General features: G+C 40.7%; 1 long non-coding RNA gene across 1 annotated transcript in view; it reads left to right on the forward strand.

The window, feature by feature from the left end:
* LOC125102689 (uncharacterized) overlaps positions 1-17,933 on the forward strand; it is a 50,153-nt gene that overhangs the window by 9,986 nt on the left and 22,234 nt on the right. Inside the window, exon 2 of the long non-coding RNA XR_007128172.1 lies at positions 10,436-10,562. This is a non-coding gene — a long non-coding RNA (uncharacterized LOC125102689). The remainder of the gene's footprint in view (positions 1-10,435; positions 10,563-17,933) is intronic.

The following is a 17,933-nucleotide window of genomic DNA, read 5'->3' on the forward strand; positions in this document are numbered from 1 at the left end:
AAGCAGGCTTCTTGCTGAGCAGAGAGCCCGACGCGGGACTCGATTCCAGGACCCTGAGATCATGACCTGAGCCGAAGGCAGCGGCTTAACCCACTGAACCACCCAGGCGCCCAAGATCTCTTAGATTTTTAAACTAACTTGTATGCCCAGCATGGGGCTCAAGCTCACAACCTTGAGATCAAGAGTTGCAAGCTCTTTCGATTGAGCCAGCCAGGCACCCATCTTAGATTGAGTCTTAATGCCTCTTAATCAGTTCTTTATTTCTCTATCCTCTGATAAGGGCCTTAGCATTTCTCTTCTCTTAGAGAACACTCCTGATTTTGGCTTGGTGCTAAATGTCTGATGCCTTTGGTCTGGCAGTATTTTGCGCACATGAAGAATGGAGCAGATAAGGGAAGGTCAACTATTCTATATGCATTTCTTCAATTAATATCCCAGCTCTAACGTCTATTGCTGTATTTCCTTGTGTGCCAATTCCAGTAGCGCCAACATTTAGAGGTTTGTGGCAAACTGGTCACCTGCATCTCTCCAGCCTTGTAAATGGGGCCTGTAGCTTCCTCATTCCATGTGTCAGAATAGTCTTGTAGAAATGTTTTAGGGGTGCATGGCTGGCTCAGGCAGTGGAGCATGCAACTCTTGATCTCAGGGTTGTACATTCAAGCCACCCCACCCCGTCCCAGGCATAGAGATCACTTAAAAAGAAATATTTTTTTAAAATGTTTTAAAAGTTCATTCTCTGATTTCTTCACTACTATTTTTTCTTCTTAGTGCTTCTGAATCTCTATTTCAGTGATGTCATAAGAGGGATAGGAAGGAAAAAAAAGAAAAACGAGGGACAGGAAGGAAACATGTTTACCACCCCCATCTTTAACTAGAAGCAAGAATTGGTACAAGGGCATAAGGCTATGTCTATTTTACTTACCAATAAATAACCAATGCCCAGTGGTTTATAGTATTCCATACACACTTAGTAATTTCTTAAAAAAGAGAATGCTTCAGGTATCCAAAGAGTTTATCCTTCTTTTGTATGACTTACCATCTACAGTAGCCAAGTGAATATAGCAACAGAATTGGGGATGTAGCACTCAACTTTTTGTTTCTTTGCTTTGTTTTTGTGTTTTTAATAGGCTTTATTTTTTAGAGCACTTCTAGATTCACAGCAAAATTGAAAGGAAGAAACAGAGATTTCCCATGTACTTTCTGTCCCCACAGATGTGTAACCTTCTCCATTATTGGGGGATATAGAACTAGTTTAAGGATTCAAATACATCTAGAGAAATTAAAGATGATTTTATCCATGTAGGGGAAAAAAAAAAACAGTGCTTCAGGTAGCCTACCCAGCAAGTGGTAGTTTATTAAAGATGATTACAATGTAAAATCTGAAACCAATAGCAATGAGGTTTTCATATTCTATTATCTAAAAACTCAACATTGGTCTATCTTGATATTGAACGTATCTTTTTCTCACACATTAATCTGTAACATCACACATTAGTCATTTGGAAAATGTTTCCCAGAGTTATGCAGGTCTAATAAATGTTGACATATTCCATGATCATAAAAATCATATTTGTTAATATCACCATGGATCTCATCAGGAAACTCTTTTTTTTAATATTTTTTTATTTATTTATCTGACAGAGAGAAAGATCACAAGTAGGCAGAGAGGCAGGCAGAGAGAGGGGGGAAGCAGGCTCCCTGCTGAGCAGAGAGCCCCATGCGGGGCTTGATCCCAGAACCCTGAGATCATGACCTGAGCCGAAGGCAGAGGCTTAACCCACTGAGCCACCCAGGCACCCCTCATCAGGAAACTCTTGAAGAATTGGGAAGATATCGAGATGCCTGAGTGGCTCAGTGGGTTGAACCACTGCCTTCAGCTCAGGTCATGATCCTAGGGTTCTGGGATCGAGTTCTGCATCAGGCTCCTTGCTCAGTGGGGAGCCTGCTTCTCTCTCTGCCTCTGCCTGCCACTCTGCCTGCTTGTGTGTGCTATCTCTCTCTCTCTGACAAATAAATAAATAAAATCTTTAAAAAAAAAAAAGAACTGGGAAGATATCAAGCTCACAATGTCAGATCAGTTTTTCAAAATACTAATTTTTGCTTGAGAACTCAACTGTTATCATTGGTAACAAATGCCATCCACTCTTTTCCTTGAAGTAACAGTGTCACTTCATTCGTGTCCTTTTTTTATCCTTTAAAGATTTTTTTAAAATTTTTTACATAATCTCTAAACCCAACATGGAACTTGAACCTACTGCCCTGATATCAAAAGTCACACATTGTACTGACTGAACCAGCCATGCACCCCACTTCTTTCATTTCTAAGAAAATGCCTAGTCTGAATAATCGTAGTTTTTCAGGCAGCTCTTCTTTCAAGCAGAAGTGATAGTCTATGGGAAAAGGCGCCTACTTGAGCTCACAGTTCCAGTGATTACACAAATGTTTTCCTCAAGACAGCCATTGTACTTCAGTATGCCATGGAAGTGCTTTGTTAGCCAAAGCACTTGTCACACAAAATATTAAAAAGATGAGTACTCTAGGGTCAAGATTTAATAAATCTAATAATTTTTATGCTTCTTCAGGGACATTCCTATACAGACTGGCATTTTCGTTATCGTGAGTATGGCAGTGACGAATGCAAGAACTACTAGTACAGTTTGGTGCCATTATCTCATATATGTTGAGACACCAACAATGATACCCACCATTGATTGCTCTCACACCATTATTGAAACAAACACAGTTTAAAAAAAAAAAAGGCAAATAAAGTCTTACTATTACTATTACTATGAAAATACTTTTGGGACACCTGGGTGGCTCAGTTGGTTGGACGACTGCCTTCGGCTCAGGTCATGATCCCGGAGTCCCGGGGTCGAGTCCCGCATCGGGCTCCCAGCTCCATATGGAGTCTGCTTCTCCCTCTGACCTTCTCCTTGCTCATGCTCTCTCTCACTGTCTCTCTCTCAAATAAATAAATAAAATCTTAAAAAAAAAAAAAAGAAAGAAAGAAAAGAAAATACTTTTAACCTTGTAGGCTTCCAGAAAGGGCATTAGGGGTGCCCAGGAGTCCATGAACCATACTATAAGAACTGCTTGATAAATAGCTAGCGCCCTACCTCACAAGTTCCCGAGGGCTGCTGTAACAGAATATCACACTGGTTGGGCTTAAAGCAACAGAAATGTATTCTCTCACAGATCTGGAGGCTAAAAGTCCAAAATCAGGATGTCAGTAGGGCCATGTTCCCACAGAGGTTTCTTCCAGCTTCTGGTGGCCCCAGGCGTTCCTTGGTTTATGGCAGCATAACTCCAGTCTCTGCCCCCATCTGTATATGGCCTTCTCTGTGTGTCTGTCTGTGTGCTCTCCTCTTTTTATAAGCACACGAGTCATTGGATTTAAGGCTCACTGTAATCTAGCATGAATTTGTAGGTGAGGAAAAAGTTTTCCTTGACCCTCTTAGGGTCCCTCGCTGGGTCTGAAAATAACTTTTATATGACACGGAAGACCTTCGTAAGGAAATGAAGACTCATAGAAACAGACCTGAGATTTTTATGCTAGATTTGATGAACAGTAGACAGTTGTGATGAGTTAAGGAGATATGATATGTTAAATTAAAGATAAGTTAAAGAAAGTAAGTGTAGTAACTTGAGGAAAACTTAGCAAGGCCTGTCTTGTTCATATTCTTCTTAGGATCCCTTTGCTTTCCTTCAGACATAAGGCTACTCCTTTTCCCTGGGATGTAGGGAGGCCACCTCTCACATGAGTGTTTTATGATCTCTTTCAGAGGGTGAGAGGGAGGTGGTCAGGATGACTTTACTGCTTCTGCTGTTTTCTCCAACTCCTTCAGCTTAAAATATTCAGTATGCCAAGGTGCCATATTTTGGGGTAGTGTGTCCTAACTCCTATCAACCTCACCTTAACTAATTACATCTACAAAGAACCTATTTTCAAATAGTATCACATTCTGAGTTTCTGGGTGAATGTGAACTAAAGAGAACACCACTCAATTACTTGACTACCATACCCACCAGTATTCCCTGCTGGAAGGTACACCCATCCCAGAGCTGCTATGAGTCTTGGCAGCTTAAAGTCCACAGGTGTCCTTTCTCTAGAGTCTAGAGAACTGCACTTGACAAAGGTAACTGTTTCATCTAAGAAGATGGTTACCCCCTCCCAGAGGCAGCTCACAGTTGGCCTTCTTACCTTGAGGCAGTACCTTTGTGGTGCAGGTCATATACCAAAGTCCCCTTGGGATAAGGCCGAATGAAGCTAGTTTCCAGCTGAGATGATAACCTGACTTAACTTTTCCCCCTACTCCATGCTACTCCCCTCCCTTCCTTTTTTTTGAGAGTATAATCTAAAATAATTCCTGAATCAGTTTTCACCTCTCTGATTGGCAATTATATAATGATTGCTGCTTTTCACTAAAGATAGGTAAATTGGACAATGTTATGCATTCTCAGTGGGAAGGTAAACTGATATAATCTCCCTTGAATGCAGTTTGGCAAAATGAATTTAAAAATTTACATATAGGGGCACCTGGGTGGCTCAGTGGATTAAAGCCTCTGCCTTCGGCTCAGGTCATGGTCCCAGGGTCCTGGGGCTCCCTGGATCGGGCTCCCTGCTTGGCGGGGAGCCTGCTTCCTCCTCTCTCTCTCTCTCTGCCTGCCTCTCTGCTTACTTGTGATCTCTGTCTGTCAAATAAATAAATAAAATCTTTTTAAAAAAAGATTTACATATATATCCCCTTTAACCTAACAATTCCACTTTTGAGAACTCTTAGGAAAGTAATCCCAGGAAAGGGGGGACAAAAAGTAATCCCAAGCAAGTGTGTAAAGATACATGTACAAAGATGAAAATGACTATGGTTTTTTATGATAAAAAAAAACTAAAAAACAGTTTAAATATTAGTTAAATAAGTAATACTATATCCCTTCAGTGGATTACACTATAGACATTTAGAAATATGGTATAGATCTAGTTTGTATTAATAGGGAGGTGTTGGGTCCGTTATCAAAGGAACGAGACTGAGACAAAGTTACGCAAAGCCTTATTCTATGCCAAGCATTAGAAGTTAGACTGACCAGCCAGGCTGAGACAAAGTGAAAGTTATGTAAAGCTTTATCCTATGCCAAGCATTAGAAGTCAGACTGACCGGCCAGGGCCGCCTCCGAAGAGAGCGACACCCCTTGGTCTTACAGGCTAGTTTTTATAGGGCACAATCGCAGGCATCTACATATGTGGCTTTGGCTGATTGGATGTCTCCTACCTGTGTGTTTTAGTAACTGTTACCTGGAACCGATACTAGTAACTGTTGAGGCGTTTATTAAACAACAAAATTCCCTTGTTTTAGGTATGTGTTTTAGTAATAGTTACCTGGAACCGATATAAACAAAATGGCCTTGTTTTGGGTGTGTGTTTTAGTAACAGTTACCTGGAACTGATATCAATAACTGTTGAGGCATTTATTAAACAACAAAATGTCTACCTAGGCAACATGGAGTCACTATGGCTAAGTAGGCCCAGGCAGGCCCTAGGGGGTTAACATGTTTTAACGTGGAATCGACCCCAACAGAGGGATGCCCATTTATATCACAGAGTAAAAAAAAAAATCCAGAAATTTCGAAAATATTAAAAACAACACAATAGATCCTAAAAAAACTTGCCAAAAGGGAGGTGGGAGCGGGTGGGGGAAGCAGCATAAAAAGAAAAAAAAAAAAAAAAACTTGCCAAAATATTCTTCATTTAGGACGTCTCCCCAATATTTCTGATCATGCATTTTTTGTTTGAAACTATTAAGAAATTAGTAGGAATTCTATGCTATTTTATTTTTAAATCATTATACAGGCACTTGGCTGGCTTAGTCAATAGAGCATGCAACTCTTGATCTTGGGTTCAAACCCCACATTGAGCATAGAGCTTACTTAAAAAAAATCATTGTAAAACATAAGACATCAACTGGCTTAAGTTTTGTTTTAGTATATATATGCCTTCATTTATTTTACTGGGAATGAATCTAGTGAAAAGAGCAAGAGAATATTGATAGGCTAAAAAAGAGTTGGTCCCTTGTGGCACCTGGATGGCTCAGTGGGTTAAAGCCTCTGCCTTCGGCTCGGGTCTTAGTACCAGGGTCCTGGGATCAAGCCCCGCATTGAGCCCCACATCGTGCTCTCTGCTCAGTGCCCTTCCTCCTCTCTCCCTGCCTGCCTCTCTGCCTATTTGTGATCTCTGTCTGTCAAATAAATAAATAAATCTTTAAAAAAAAATAAAAAAGAGTTGGTCCCTATTGGGGGGAAGAAAGAATATTTTATTCCAGTTGTCTACATACCTCCTACAGGTTAGAAAAATTCTGAGTGACGTTTTACCATGCCTATAACTGATACATAAAATATTCCTCTGATTGTGTAAATTAATTTTCCAAGAATTATAGATAATCCATTTCTAGAGAGCTTATTAAGGAATTTTTCTTTCAGCCTCTGATGGTTTTTAGCAATTAAGGAAGAAGAAAAAATTCTGCTTAGATTCCATCTATCTTTAATCCTCAAGTATAAAGGAGCAGAGATCCCTTAAAGGTCACATTTTTATTCTCTTAGCAGCTACTTTCCAGTTGTACTATTAAAATATATCCCGTTAAACTGATGCTGCTTGGATAAGGACTCATGCAGCACGTTCCTCTTGGACCTTACTGCCAAGGAAATTGTCTCTGGAAGGGGCGCCTGGGTGGCTCAGTGGGTTAAGCCGCTGCCTTCAGCTCAGGTCATGATCCCAGGTCCTGGGTTCGAGCCCCACATCGGGCTTTCTGCTCGGCAGGGAGCCTGCTTCCTCCTCTCTCTCTGTCTGCCTCTCTGCCTACTTGTGATTTCTCTCTGTCAAATAAATAAATAAAATCTTTAAAAAAAAAAAAAAAAAAAAAAAAAAAAAGGAAATTGTCTCTGGAATAAGTTCCTTATGTAAATACTGAGTTTTCCTCTCTGCTATGGTGATTAGGAAGCTCGGTGTTACATTTCAAACTTGCCTATGGTAACTGTGATAGACTACATGGTAGGTATTTTTCTTACTCAGCTTCCAATGATATTCATTTTTGTTTCATTTCTGTTTTAAGCATTTTTTTTAAAGATTTTATTTATTTATTTGTCATAGAGAGAGAAGCGAGAGTGAGCACAGGCAGACAGAATGGCAGGCAGAGGCAGAGGGAGAAGCAGGTTCCCCGCCAAGCAAGGAGCCCGATGTGGGACTCGATCCCAGGACGCTGGGATCATGACCTGAGCCGAAGGCAGCTGCTTAACCAACTGAGCCACCCAGGCGTCCCTGTTTTAAGCATTTTTTAAAGGTTATTGTTTATTTGACAGAGGGAGGCACAACAAGAGAAGGAACACAAGCAAGGGAAGTGGGAGAGGGAGAAGCAGGCTTCCCGCTGATCAGGGAGCCCCATGTGGGGCTCGATCCCAGGACCCTGGAATCATGACCCAAGCCAAAGGCAGACGCTTAACAACTGAGCACTCAGGTGCCCCTGTTTTAAACATTTTTGTATGTATCTCTTATAAACCCTATTTCATCATTTATGGAAACTTATAATTTATATCTTACCTATTCATGAATTTATATCTTACTTATTCATGAATGACATTTCTTTAAAGCCTTTTTTTTTTAAGATTCTGTTTCTTTATTAATTTGGCAGAAAGAAAGAAATCACAAGCAGGCAGAGCAGCAGGCAGAGAGAGAGGGGGAAGCAGGCTCCCCACTGAGCAGAGAGCCCGGTGCCAGGCTTGATCCCAAGACCCTGAGACCATGACCCAAGCTGAAGGCAGAGGCTTAAGCCACTGAGCCACCTAGGTGCCACAGTAACTGACATTTCTTATGAATTTATAAAAACTACTTTCTACACATTTTTTTCTAACATTTTATTCATCTGTCAGAATGAGAGAGAGAGAGCAAAGCAGGGGGAGAGGCGGGCAGAAGGAGAATATGGCTCCCCGCTGAGCAAGGAGCCTGATGCAGGACTTGATCCCAGGACTGTGGGATTGTGACCTGAGCCGAAGGCACACGCCCAACCAACCGAGCCACCCAGGTATCCCTATTTTCTACACACTTGAATGACAGAGGGAAAAATTATTCCCTCTAGGCAAGACATGAAAAAGGAAAGAAAATAAACTATTGCTTCATACCTACTATATGACAGGTGCTGTCATAGGCACTCTTTACATTATCTGTTTTTATTCCTTTAACAATCTTGTGAAATAAGATCCTACATATAAAAATGCTAAGTGATTTGTTGAAACTTACACTGTTATTCAGGAGTGGACCTCAGAGTCTGATTCTTAAAACCATGCTTTCTACATTGTATTACACTTCCTCCAAATTTTATGACTGCTGGAGTCATCAGCAACAACTCTACCTTCTTCAAAACATTTTTCTAGGGCAATCCCTCTCAAACATTAATGCACAGGACCACCTTGGTTGCTCGGCTGGTTAAGCATCCAACTCTTGATATCCCCTGGGTCATGATCTCAGGGCTATGGGACGCAGCCCAGCATCAGGCTCTGCACTCTGAGCTCATCAGCGAGTCTGCTTCTGTCCCTCTGCCCCTCTGTGCCTCTGCAACTGTTCTCTCTCTCTCTCTCTTTCTCTCAAATAAGCAAATAAATCTTTAAAAAAAAATTAAGGGGCGCCTGGGTGGCTCAGTAGGTTAAGGCCTATGCCTTCGGCTCAGGTCATGGTCCCAGGGTCCTGGGATCAAGGCCCGCATCGGGCTCTCTGCTCAGCAGGGAGCCTGCTTCCTCCTCTCTCTCTGACTGCCTCTCTGCCTATTTGTGATCTCTCTCTCTGTCAAATAAATAAATAAAATCTTAAAAAAATAATAATAATAAAAAAAATTAAAAAAATTAATGCACAAAGGAACCACCTGGAAATCTTGTTAAAATGCAGATTCTGATTCAGTAGAGCTGGAGAGGGGCCTAAGAATCTTCATGTCTCACTGCACCCAGGTGGTATTCATGCTGATGCTGTTGATCATGGGCTCACTTTGCATAGCAAGTTTCCAGAGTCTGTTAACCCTGGAGTGGTCCAAATAGTTGCTATATCAAAGCTATGAAATTGAAAACCTGCAATAGTTCTAAAGTTGCCAACAAAATAATCGATGCAGCTGTGCAGAGAAATATACAACTTAGAGATTCCTGAGTCCCTGCTTCCTGTGTATAGCAGGCTTAAGTGGATATAACCCCCCCCAAGCAGGTGGTTCTTTAGATAACGGGGTGCAGGGGAATCCAGTTAATTAAGACATCTCATTTCCTAATTGTGTTGGTTAAGTATATTCTTTCAAACCTGGCAGCTTTCTGGGTGAATTCAGCATTCATACAGGTGACTCACAATACCCTAAGCTCCAATTATGATTACCTCCCTGCATTTCAGCCACCATGGCAGTACAGGAGGTTAGAGACACAGAATAGCCCTCTCATATAAATAATAATAATAATACTTTTTTTTTTTTAATAACAATACTTCTTGGGCGCCTGGGTGGCTCAGTGGGTTAAGCCGCTGCCTTCGGCTCAGGTCATGATCTCAGGGTCCTGGGATCGAGTCCCGCATCGGGCTCTCTGCTCAGCAGGGAGCCTGCTTCCCTCTCTCTCTCTCTCTCTGCCTGCCTCTCCATCTACTTGTGATCTCTCTCTGTCAAATAAATAAATAAAATCTTTAAAAAAAAAAAAAACAATACTTCTTTAAAAAAATCTATTGGGGGTGCCTGGGTGGCTCAGTTGGTTGGACGACTGCCTTCGGCTCAGGTCATGATCCCAGAGTTCCGGGATCGAGTCCTGCATCAGGCTCCCAGCTCCACGGGGAGTCTGCTTCTCCCTCTGACCTTCTCCTCGCTCATGCTCTCTCTCACTGTCTCTCTCTCAAATAAATAAATAAAATCTTTTTTAAAAAAATCTATTGAAATACATTTCTGAGATACTAAAAAATTAAGGAATAACCAGAGGCCAAAAATCAAGTGAAAGTGGGAAACAAGAGGTAAGCAAGCACAAAAGGAAGATTTTATGGGGCTTGGGTGTCTTCTGAACTCTAGTGAGCTTGGACTAGAGTTCTAACGACTATGAAGGGTGTAGGGACAAGAGACAAACCCAAGATTCCAGCCAAGGTAGGGAGTGTAATAGGAGATCCTTAACCCACGCAACATACTCATACACAAACTAGAACACAAAGGTCTACACTTTTATCAAACAAAACCACCTGCCTTACACCATAGGACAGCAAGAAAATTTATCTGTCTCGATCTTGGCTCTAAATAGAAGGGGGATAAACTATCCTAATAATTGACCAAAACACAAGCATGGGTTCATGGCCCAATTCAAAGTATCTTTTGTTAGAAGACAATTCTTCATGAGTTGCTCAAGTTTCTGCACATCTTGTGAACAGAGGCACTGACTCTCTGTGTTCCAGACTATCTTTTCAACAGTTTATGTAGTAAGCAGTCTTGGAAGATACTGATGGTGTCTCCCTCTGGACCAGAGGCAGGTTTGTGTACAGCCTTCGAAGATAGCCATAAAATCTACCTCTGGAGAAAAAGGTAGGCATGCTTACTGCCTATTATAAAATATGCATGTTCTTTAAGTTCAGGGTTCCCTTCCTATAATGCAACCCACCGGCTGTAAGATGTCACCTGGCCTGCTTTTGTGTTGCCTGTGGGAATTCGGCCTTGGGGAGCCAACACAAATCCTGAAACTCTGGCTACTGCTATTGCTTTGAGTAATCTGTCCTTGGTCTCTGACCCAAGAGTAGTGTGTCTTCTGCCAAAATCCATGTGATTAAAAGAAAAAAAAATCCATGCAATTATGGTAGGCTAACTATGGCAGAGTAAAATCTCAATCTTTCACAGTTCTTAGTGTGTAGGTGGTGCCACCAAACACCTTAGGCTTAGGGGTGGCTGGCTGGCTTTTGGTAGAGCACATGACTCTTGATCTTGGGGTTGTGAGTTCAAGCCCCACGTTAGATGTAGAGCTCACTTAAAAGGGGAGGGGGGAAGGAAGAAGAAAATAAAAAAAAAACCTTATGATGAAAATATATTTTAAATTGGTCCATGGGCATCTGGGTGGCTCAGTCTGTTAAGCATCTGCCTTTGGCTCAGGTTATGATCCCAGGTCATGATTGAGTCCCACACTGGGCTCCTTGCGTGGCAGGGAGTCCACTTCTCCCTCTGACCCTCCCTGATCTCATGCTCTCTTTCTCTCACTCTCTTTCAAATAAATAAATTAAATCTTTAAAAAAATAATAATAATAGGGCGCCTGGGTGGCTCAATGGGTTAAGCCTCTGCCTTTGGCTCAGGTCGTGATCCCAGGGTCCTGGGATGGAGCCTTGCATCGGGCTCTCTGCTCAGCAGGGAGCCTGCTTCCCCTTCTCTCTCTGCCTACCTTTCTGCCTACTTGTGATCTTTGTCTGTGAAATAAATAAACTCTTTAAAAAACAATAAAATAAAATAAATTGGTCCTAAGTTTGTCATACCCCTAGAAAGCTAATACAGTTCTCAATTTATGATGGATTATGTCCCAATATACCCACCACAAATTGAAAATATTATAAGTTGAAGACACATTTAACACACCTACCTAACTAGCCTACTCTAAACATGCTCAGACCCTTACATTAGCTAATAGTTGGGCAAAATCAACTAATACAAAGCCTATTTTATAATGAATGTTGACTATCTCATGTAATTTATTGAATACTGAAAGTGAAAAACAATGGTTGTGTGGGTATAGAATGGTTTTAGTTTTTTGTTGTTTCTTAAAGATTTTATTTATTTATTTGTCAGAGAGAGAGAGAGAGCACAAGCAGGGGAGCAGCAGGCAGAGGGAGAAGAAGGCTGAGCCAGGAGCCCAAGGTGAGACTCAACCCCAGGACCCTGGGATCATAACCCGAGCTGAAGGCAGACACTTAACCGACTGAGCCACCCAGGCATCCGTGGTTTTTGTTTTGTTTTGTCTTTGTTTTAATTTTTGTTTTTTTATTTAAAGTAGTCTAGCCCCACAACATGGTGCTCAAACTCACGCCCCTGAGATCAAGAGTATCATGTTCAACCAACTGAACCAGTCAGTCACCCCCAGAATGGTTTTAAGTGTATTGATTGCTTACCTGTATGACTGGGTAGGTGAGTGGGAGCTGCAGCTCACTGCCACGGTCCAGCATCACAAGACAGTGTGTACCACATATGACTAGCCAGGCAAAAGACCAAAATTCAAAGTACAGTTTCTGCTGAATGCATATTGCTTTTAATAAACTGACAGTGAAAAGTCAAAAAATCCTAAGTCGAACCATCATTAAGTCAGGGACCATCTGTATAAGCAAGAGAAAAACCTCCCTGGAAGAACTGAGACCGCAGACAGTTCCAGAGATAATGTACCAAGGAACCGTGAGCTTTTAGTCAGTTCATCAAACACATAAGAAAATAATGTACCATGAATCACTTAGAAGCAGTTAGAATCAGTTTCACAAAAACTTCAGATATTAGAATTATTATTAGGTACAGAATATAAAATAAAGCACCTGGGTGGCTCAGTTGTTAAGCAGCTGCCTTGGGCTCAGATCATGTTCCCAGGGTCCTGGGATTGAGACCCAAATTGGGCTCCCTGCTCAGAGGGAAGCCTACTTCTCTCTTTCCCACTCCCCCTGCTTGTGTTCTCTCTCTTGCTGTGTCTCTCTCTGTCAAATAAATAAATTAAAAAGAAAAATCTTTATAAATATAATAATATAAATTTAATAAGTAAATAATATATAAAATATAACTATAAAATATAAAGATATAAAATATAAAAATAAAATATTAAAAAATAATAGATTAAAAAGAAAAATCTTTAAAAAATAGTTTAAAAATATATGCTTAAAGAAATAAAATTGAAAATTGGAGTAAGAAACAAGAGGTGGTTTAAAAAATGAACAGTCAAGTTTACCAAGGAACCAGATAAGACCTCTAGAAAAGAAATATATAGTTGTTGAAGTGAAAATTTTAATGGATGGGTTAAATAGCAGTAGAAATGTGCTGCAGGGGCACCTGGGTGGCTCAGTTGGTTAAGCGTCCAATTCCTGATTTAGGCTCACATCATGATCTCAGGGTTGTGGGATCAAGCCCCATGCCAGGCTCCAGCATAGTGCAGAGTCTGCTTGAGATTCTCTACCTCTAGGTCTACCTCTGCCTCTGCCCCCTCTCCTGCCCCACTCACTCAGACTCTCTCAGATAAATACATAAATCTTTAAAAAAAGAAAAAGAAATGCTGCTGCAAAAAGAATGAGTACACTGAAAAATAGATCTGAAGAAATTACCTAGAATGTAGTTCAGAGCAAATATGAAAGCAAGATTAGAGCAATAATAAGATAGAGTTAAAAGGTCTATATATGGGATACCTGAGTGGCTCAGGTGGTTAAGTGTCTGCCTTCAGCTCAGTCATGATCCCAGGCTCCTGGAATTGAGTCCCACATTGGGCTCCCTGCTTAGCAGGGAGCCTGCTTCTCCCTCTGCCTCTGTCTCCTCCCTTGCTTGTACTCTCTCACTCTCTCTGTCAAATAAATAAATAAATAAAATCTTTAAAAAAAAAAAAAAAAGGTCCACATATGTTAAATCAGAGTTCTAGAAGAAGAGAAGAGAAAGAATGAAGAGGCAGTATTAAAAGTTACAATAACGGGGCACCTGGGTGGCTTAGTTGGTTAAGCGACTGCCTTCCGTTCAGGTCATGATCCCAGAGTCCTGGAATCGAGTCCCGCATCGGGCTCTCAGCTCCATGGAGAGTCTGCTTTTCTTCTGACCTTCTCCCCTCTCATGCTCTCTCTCACTCTCTCTCTCTCTCAAATAAATAAAACCTTTAAAAAAATAAAAAATAGGGGTGCCTGGGTGGCTCAGTGGGTTGAGCCGCTGCCTTCGGCTCAGGTCATGATCCTAGGTCCTGGGTTCAAGCCCCACATCGGGCTTTCCGCTCGGCGTGGAGCCTGCTTCCTCCTCTCTCTCTGCTTGCCTCTCTGCCTACTTGTGATTTCTCTCTGTCAAATAAATAAATAAAATCTTTTAAAAAAATTTTTTTTAAATAAAAAAATAAAAAATAAAAGTTACAATAACGGCCGAAAATGTTCCAGAATTGATGAGACTGTATTAGTTTCCTATAACTACTGTTACAAATTACCGTAACAAATTACCATAACCATTACCATAACTTACAAATTTCAATCCTATCATTACTGTCACAAATTACCACAATTTACCATAACTTGTTACCATCACCATAACATTACCATAACCAGAAAAAGACTGTATCAGTTTCCTATCACGACTGTTACAAGTTACCATAATTTACCATTACCAACAACACAAATTTATTACCTTACAATTCTGTAGGTAAAAATTCCAACTTAGGTCTCATTGGGCCGAAATCAAGGTGTCGCCAGGGCTGCATTCCTTTCTGGAGTCTCTGGAGGAGGATCTGTTTCCTTGCCTTTTTCCAGCTCCTAAAGGCAGCCTGAATTACTTACTTAGCACATAGCCTTCGTCCTCTGTCTTCAAAACCAGCAGGAGTAGGTAAAATTTGTCTCACATCACATCATTTCTGACCTCCCTTCTGCCTCCCCCTTCCATATTTAATCCCTTTTGTGATTATATTGGGCCCACTTAGATAATCCCAAATAATCTCCCTATTTTAAAGTCATCAGATTAACAATCTTAATTTCATCTGCAACCTTAATTCCTCTCTGTCATGTAACTAAAATATTCACAGGTTCTTAGGATTAGAACATGGACATCTTTGAGGTGCTATTGTTCCAAATACCATAGAATCTACATGTTCCAGGATGCTGATCAATTTTTTTTTTAAACTTTATTTTAAGTAATCTCTACACCCAACATAGGGCTTGAACTTACAACCCCAAGATCAAGATTCACATGCTCTACCACCTGAGCCAGACAGTGCCCCCCACCATCAATTTTAAGCAGAATAAAAAGAATCCATATCTAATCAAAATCCAGACCTAGTTATGTCGTAAGGAAACTCGGAATGCCAGCAACAAAGAGGAAATATGAAAACAGCCAAAGAGAAGAGAGATTGCCTACAAATGGGCAATAATTACAGTTGACCTAACAGCTACAACTAAAGTCAGAAGAAAGAACCATAATATCTTCATTCTGGTGAGAAAAACTGATAGCTAATCTAATCAAAATCCAGATCTAGTTATGTCGTAAGGAAACTCGGAATGCCAGCAACAAAGAGGAAATATGAAAACAGCCAAAGAGAAGAGAGATTGCCTACAAATGGGCAATAATTACAGTTGACCTAACAGCTACAACTAAAGTCAGAAGAAAGAACAATAATATCTTCATTCTGGTGAGAAAAACTGATAGCCATTCTACACTTATTTACTGAAAAATTATACTCTAAGAACACGTGACAAAGAAATATATTAATTAAGTGTAAAGTCAGAAAATTTTCCACTCAGAGACTCTCAGGATGTTCTGAAGGGCAAACCTTAGGCTGAAAGAAAGCACACAACAATCTGAAAGGCAAGAGGGAATGATGAACAAAGAACTACAGAATATGCATTAGCCATACTTTTACTACAATATGCTGTGTAACAAACCACACCAGAAACTCAATGGCTTACCAACAAGCATTTATTCTCATGCTTACTGGCTCCGCAGACACACTGTGGTTTAGCTGATCCAGGTTGACTCACCTCTGCAGCAAGCCTCAGGCCACAGGTTGGGCTCAGGTTTGCTCTTGTCTCATTCTGGGAGCAAGGGCTGAAAGGTAACTATTACTTAACCAGTGTATGTGTCTCCCACTAGATCACAAGTACTTTGGGAAATGGAAAGAGCATTCTTTATTCACTGTCGAATTCCTGGTAGCTAATGCTTTGCCTAATACTAAGTGGAAATCCAAGAAGTTTTTGCTAAAGAAATTCATAAATCAACCGCACTGGCCATTATGAATTACAATTATGAATGGCACTCTTAACTGCCAAAGAGCCCAGCAAGTGGTAAGTACTTAGTAAGGGTTTAATATTTTTAACCACATTAAAGGAGAGAGGGAGTGAAGAAAGAGAAATGAAAGGAGAGAATGAACTTTGATCAGTTTTTAACGTGACTCTAGGCAGACAGCCTCTCCTCTGCTGTCCTGCCCGCTGTTCCCTTGTGGTATATTCCATAAACTTCTATCTCCTTTAAAATAAATAAATTAATTAAATAAAGTGAATATATCTAAAATGAGTTATACTTACCTATTAATCCTTTCAATTCATTCAGCCTGTGGATAACAAGATAAGTTTTATTGTTATCATGGCCTTTTGAAAATAGCTCTACAAAATACAGAGGCATTTTTTAAAATTCATAAGTTATTCATCTGTTTCTATATTTGAACCTCAGAGTTTTTTTAAAGTTTTATGAGGAGTTCTGAAATTGGATTTTATAAATTTACTTTGAAACATGACTAGTTAGCCTGAAGGTTTTTTTGAAATTAAAAAGTTTGAAAATCTAATTTTGACTTTTCTCTAAGCAAGGTTTTTTAAAAATTTGGTTTAACATTTTTATAAAAATCTATATTAAAGCTACCTGATTTCTCACAGGATCACTCAGTGTGAAGGTTTTTTCCTCTCTACCCCTATTCCCCCTCCATTTATCTTTCACAAACATTCCCCCCCACACAATAACTCTATGGCACTCCTAATTCCTTCTTGACAGCTACTCCCTGAAGACCCAGGCTTCACAGGCACTGACCATATTTTCCTTACATAGTAAACAGACCCTCAAGAAGAGGATTTGGGGATTGGGTTCCTCATCTAGTACAGCATAAACAAAATGAAATTAGGATACTAATCATGCATGCAGGACTGCTTCGTGGGCTTATGGGCCTCATCTTCAGAAAGGCATCAGACTTAATTTTATTTTTGAATTTGTGTTTTGCAATTGAAGGTCTCACTAGGGCAATGAAGCATTCCTGTGAGCAACGGAAATACACTGGGAGGGAAGGGGGCAGCACAAGGGTTCAGACCCCTGGGCACAGCAGATAGCCTGGGTGTTGAGCAGTTGACCCGGCAACCCAGTGCTCTTCCCACCTTTGCCTGGGCCAAGGTCTGGGTCCAGCCTGGTGTAGGTGATGATGGCAGCCACAGCACAAGCTATAGAGGTGGCAGCATTGGCCCAAATACTGATTGTCTGGCCTGAGTCCCCAGCAGTCTGGCAAGAAACACATCAACGAATTATTACAAAATGAGTGTGCACGTGGATATTATAATAAATCATTTCAGAGAGTTATCAGAATTCTTGAGTTTAAATTCCAGAGCTTTAAAGATGACAGTATTGCAAAGCAAGTATTCATGGTTTTTACAAATAATTTAAAAGATTGTCACATGTGATGGAAAAGAACACTATTTTCTTTTTTTTTTTTTTTTTTTTTTTTAGATTTTATTTATTTATTTGACAGAGAGAAATCACAAGTAGGCAGAGAGGCAGGCAGAGAGAGAGGAGGAGGCAGGCTCCCCGCCGAGCAGAAAGCCCGATGCGGGGCTCGAACCCAGGACCTGGGATCACGACCTGAGCCGAAGGCAGCGGCTTAACCCACTGAGCCACCCAGGCGCCCCAAGAACACTATTTTCATATGACGCTGTCAGTGAGCACACTGAGAAGGAAGAGAATTTGAAAATTAATTTTTTCCTTTTAATTGGATGCACAATAGGATGCATAAATAGCCACTTTGAGTTATTTGCAAATCACAAAGCCACTTCCAATTTCTTGTATGACCGTTACAAATTACTGGAAATGTCAGAAGAAACATTAAAATGCCATTGCATAAATTTACATTTACAATTAAATTCAAGCTGGGGCGCCTAGGTGGCTCAGCTGGTTAAAGCCTCTGCCTTCAGCTCAAGTCATGATCCCAGAGTCCTGGGATCGAGCCCCGCATCGGGCGC

Source organism: Lutra lutra, chromosome 6, assembly GCF_902655055.1.
Source record: "Lutra lutra chromosome 6, mLutLut1.2, whole genome shotgun sequence".
Taxonomy (NCBI): Eukaryota; Metazoa; Chordata; class Mammalia; order Carnivora; family Mustelidae; genus Lutra; species Lutra lutra.